Source organism: Amblyomma mixtum, chromosome 3, assembly GCF_055824585.1.
Source record: "Amblyomma mixtum isolate Tamu chromosome 3, ASM5582458v1, whole genome shotgun sequence".
NCBI lineage: Eukaryota > Metazoa > Arthropoda > Arachnida > Ixodida > Ixodidae > Amblyomma > Amblyomma mixtum.
In genome coordinates, this window is record NC_143014.1 from 136,336,141 (window position 1) to 136,341,225 (window position 5,085).

Below are 5,085 nucleotides of genomic sequence, written 5' to 3' on the forward strand. Positions count from 1 at the left end.
GAAGACAGAAATGGATGACAGGTGGCGCCATGGCCGCTGGAAGGATGCAGACATATTAAAGTCTTTCAGGTACGTTTAAACGACTTAATTTCTGTTCGAGGCTCCGCAGGCAGCGCAGTAATTAAAGTTCCAACGGTAAATGACTTTTAATAGCTAAAGACCTTGAATTTGGTGCTTCAACATTTTGTTGTCGGGTTTAGTATTTATTTATAATACAGAACTCAATGGCAACGATATGGTGGTCGCATTTAATGGGCTTGCCGGGCATTGCAACTGGTCGGCATAGCTTACCTCTCTGCCGACCTATCTGTTACAACGTGTGCTGAGGGATCCTCGGTCACGACGGAGGAGCCTCCAGGAAGAGGCGTGTGCATTGCACTGGGCCCACGCTGACGCCTGCCACTGCTTCAATCGGGGCAGATGGGGCATGTAATTTTTGGTAGTGGGGGCTGCGTGCGCGTGGCCCCCTTACCTTGCTTAAATGCAAAAATCAGAATTGAATAAGCTTTTAGAGCGCAGCTCTTGCATCCGTTTCTGCTTTTCGCACCCTTTAAGCCGGGAAAACAATGGAGCGAGAACTAGGTGAAAGTAAAAGCGCTACCGCCTATCCTACTCAGTAACTATCGCGCCAGTGGGAAGCGCAGCTGTGCATAGCAACCGTGACGCCACGCAGTAGCGGTAGAACGAGCGCGCGCGCGTCGGCGATGGCAGCTACACCGCCGCTCCTTCGCCAGACGTAGTCGAGTGGGTTGAGGCGCATGGCTCCGAAGCGGCCCAGTGATTCCGCGCCAAGTGGTTTGGGGAAATGGCAGTGGGTTGACCACACTTTAGAATTTCCAAAGTCTCTTCGGTATGTTTTTGAGGAAAGGAAATGCGCAGTATCTGTATCACACATTTCGGTGGACGCCTGAACCAGAGGGAAGGCGCATAACTGCACTCTTAGAACAGTGGACACCTCAATCGTGCTTTAATACGTGGCGGTAGTGACAGATGTGCGCTGCATGCTTTGGCGTTGACACCGTTGTGCCATAAACGCTGCCACCTGCTAGGGTGGCAGGGTGGGTGGGGACATTAATGTAGATATAAAGACAAGCGGGAATTTCTTACCACTTATGCGGGAGAACATCCCGTTCTTCTCGCTCGTAACGGCTCACACAGCTGTGGCAACCTCGCGAAATACTTGCGCTGACCTCGCCTTTGAGAACCAGGCATTGGTGCGGCAAGTCGAGCATATATTCATCTACTTCTCCGTACACAAAGCTTCGTTCCTGACAATCAAGGACTGTTAGTGGAGTGTTTCTTGAAGAAGGAATATGTGTGAAAAATAACAAGTTGTCTGTAATTGTACAGACATGTCTTGCTCGAATTCTTTGCCTAAATCTATCTAAAAGCTGAAATAGCTGATGAGCTGCGCTCAAATTTCGCATTTGGAAGTTACGTAATCGTCTACAATTTTTTTTAACGTATCTGCAATGTTCTGCGACGGCAAGCAGTTATTCATCGAAAGAGTGGATGCCTGCCTCTTCTCTGCGCATTGTTCGGGCCGACTTTCCCGCCTGCGTTCCTGAAATTTGCTGACAGTGCCGCAACAAGGAATTAAGCGCTAAAGACCGGGATACATGCGACTTTCTTTCGGAGAAGTTCGCGCGGTGAGAGACGTCACGACGTCCGGCAGGAGATATATGGAGCGTATAAGTGGCGGCGCGTATCCAGCTGACCTGGAAGCAAATATGAGCCACAGGTGGCAAACGCCACTGAGCGAGGAGGTCTTCAAGAGCAGCGACGCTGACCCTGCTGTTAAAATCACGAAAGTGTTCATTTCGACATACCACTGTACTAATGTTAGCATGCCGGCATAGGTATCTATAAGGATTTCCGTTCTCGAATGCAACAAGTCGCGTATACTATTGGGACGCCCGCTCAGCCGCGAATACCAGCGGTGCGGTTTTCTTCGACACTTTTCGATTCAGGGAGCAAACACGGGCATTCAGATCCAATATTGCCTCGTGTTTTCTAAAAAAAAAAAGGAGATATTTCAAGCTTGATGAAGCGTTTATTTTCACGACAGTAACACTTCCGGGCCAAAGTTACTGCGCAGCTCGTCGCCCATGGCTGTTGGGGGCCGCAGGCATAGAGGTTCTACTGTACACTAGAGGGAAAGCTGGCGGCTTTTCACTTCATCCACTATAGACGACAGAGGCATGCCGGGAAGACAGCACACCGGATTGGCATCTAGAGGCTTGCTGACTGTGCTAGGATTGTATTTTTTTTTTGTTCAGTTTCGTTTTCATCGCTGTAGTTTTTACTGATGTTTTTTGCGCTTTGTGGTTGTGTAGTGCAGCTACGCACGCAATTCGTTAAGATCCGAAGCATCTGAAGGCGCTTGACTCGAAGCGAGCTGAGCGCAGTGTTTGGTGCCTGCTAGGCCTAAAGTCCGTCTGCCCTCTCACGGGGAGCCATTTACGCAGCAAGCTGGGTTTTTTGCTCAGCGGGAACCTGCGTTACCTGTGCAATGAAACGTGAAAGAAGGAAACAAGGTTTCTTGTGAACTGAGAGCGCAGCAGTCTGCTGCCATGACCGCTCTGTACATTTCTCGTAGGAGTCTCGGCGTAAAGTACTTCAACAGGCGCAACTTATGCTCACCCCACTCACCGAGGATTGCGTTTGATTCATTTCGAAGACTGGCGGTGACTGCGCAGTGCATGCAGGAACGACTTCTAATTCATTAATTAATTCACGCAAATACCCGCATGTTGCACTTGTAAGCATGAACACGGCCGTCGCTTACTTGTGGTAGGACAGGTTTGCGCTTCCTAATTCTAGTTTTTTCTTTGTGAAATCTGTAGATGCAGCGCCAGGACATGCCCAAAGCCGGCACTTAGTGCGCGCAGACTAGTTCCTCGTAGAAAAGAGAGGGCTCGGGCAAGTTTCTCACCGAGCGAGCATATCCTATGCACGAACATAGGGCGCCTCCTGCAATATCAGACTACACCAATGAAAGGTTTCCGTTTTTCACAACGCGAAAACGTAAGCTTCTAAAGTATAGCATTTTAAGAACTAACAATTTTTGTCGCAAGGATATTTGCTCTGAAAAGTGTGTCTGTTAAACGCAAAAACTATTTCCCACGGTTCGCTATATTTGGCAGTATGAAGAGAAAGCCCTCTCTTGCCATGGGCAAACTCGGTGGTCGATTACGTCTACCTATTTTTCTGCTAATTTACTGCGATGTGCAGTCACCAAATTTTATTACAGGACATATTGATTGCAAAATAATGCTTCATTGCAACATGTAATTTGCGAAAATTTGTATTTCTGCTCATGTAGTCATGTTTTAGGGCCAAGCCAAGTATACACCATGCTGTCTTCCCGGCATTTCCACGGTGGACGAAGTGCCATTTATGGTTTGGTTTATGGGGTCTAACGTTCCAATTAAAGCAACTCAGGCTATGAGGAACGCCGTAGTGAAGGGCTCAGGAATTTTAGACCACGTGGGGTTCTTTAACGTGCACTGACATCGCACAGTAGACGGGCCTCAAGCATTAAGCCTCCATCGAAATTCAGGTTTGGTTTGGTTTATGGGGTTTAACGTCCCAAAGCGACTAAGGCTATGAGGGACGCTGTAGTGGAGGGCTTCGTAAATTTCGACCACCTGGGGTGCACTGACATCACACAGTACACGGACCTCTAGAATTTCTCCTCCAAAGAAATTCAACAGCTGCGGCCGGGATTGAACATGCGCCTTTCGGGTCAGCAGCCAAGCGCCATAACCACTGAGCCACCGCGGTGGAAGAAGTGCCATTTTAAGAAACTCGCAATGCCTGTGGCACCAGCTTTCCCTCTAGGTAATATTTAGAAACTCTATGGCCGCAAGTGCAAGCCCTCAAACGAGAAGAGCGGACTTTCTGCTTTGTTATTGGCCGCGTCAGCCGCCGTTTCCTGTCTCACCCGACGCCGCGGGTCAAGTATTTGGCGGGTTGAGATCAGCGGCAGCGGGCGTTTTTCTCGACGCCGGTCATCGAGTGCGCGCCGTCGGGCGAAAATCGACGACCTGCCGCCGTGAAAACGCCCCATGTATAACCCCGCAATTTAAAGGTGCACTAAAGGAGAATCTGAACTCGTCGTTTACCGCGGGAACCCGATCTACACGTTCCGAGTATTCCTAGAAACTTCGAATTATTTTCCCGTGCGGCCGATTTTCCTAATTTAAATCGGATTAAACGTCCCGGCTCCCGCCTTTTATTGAACTCAGCGCTGACGGTAGGAGGATCGAGTCAACCAACCTCACATCCAGTCCCGTGGCGACTTGCCGCTCTGCATTCGGTGGAGTGATACGTAGCGATCGGCGAAAGCAAAGAGCCCACGCGTATTTTTATTCCCGTGGACCTAATTTGCAGCTCTATTGTCTCAGACTGGATCTATTTATTCACGGAAATCTAAAAAAACAAAACAAAATAAAAGCGAAAGCGAAGCCGCGACGCGGTTGCCTGAAAGGCGCTCCACGAGTCAGTTGACTCCTCCTACCGTCAGCGGTGAGTTAAAAAAAAGGCGGAAGCCGGGACGCTTAATCCGATTTAAGTTAGGGAAATTGGCCGCACAGCACAATAATTTGAAGTTTCTAAGAATGCTTGAATGCTTAGAACGTGTAGGTCGATTACCCACGGTAAAAACACGAGTTCAGATTCCTCTTTAGTGCATCTTTAAGTACATAAAAGTGGCGTCAGAGGTAAAGGAAACAATGATCTGGCACCAGAGTGCAGTGACGCGAGTCATGGTGGAATTTTAGAGGCATGCGGTTTAGAAGCATTCAACCATTTCTCTTTTTTTTTTTTTTACTGTTGTTACTGTCAATCACTGACATATTGTTCCGACTTGTGCTAATGACCGAGATAACATTTAGTACCGTTGTCAGGGAGAAAGTTCATCTGATCTCGGTCTTTATGCTGTACGTACACTCAAGAGACCGGCCACTTGTGCAATTTTCTTGAAAAGTACAATTTTGTTTTTCCAATTTTCTGGCTGTTTCCATACGAATGTATAGCTACTGTTTTTGTTGTGATGCTAACTGTTGTCAAATGGGGAGGCAG

The 5,085-nt window shown here is 48.2% G+C and overlaps 1 non-coding gene across 1 annotated transcript; it reads left to right on the plus strand.

Moving 5' to 3' along the window:
- Positions 1–310: 310 nt before the first annotated feature.
- LOC149352048 (U1 spliceosomal RNA) lies at positions 311–469 on the plus strand. Its single transcript, XR_016291994.1, has one exon. It is a non-coding gene; the product is annotated as a U1 spliceosomal RNA (small nuclear RNA).
- The last annotated feature ends 4,616 nt before the right edge of the window (positions 470–5,085 follow it).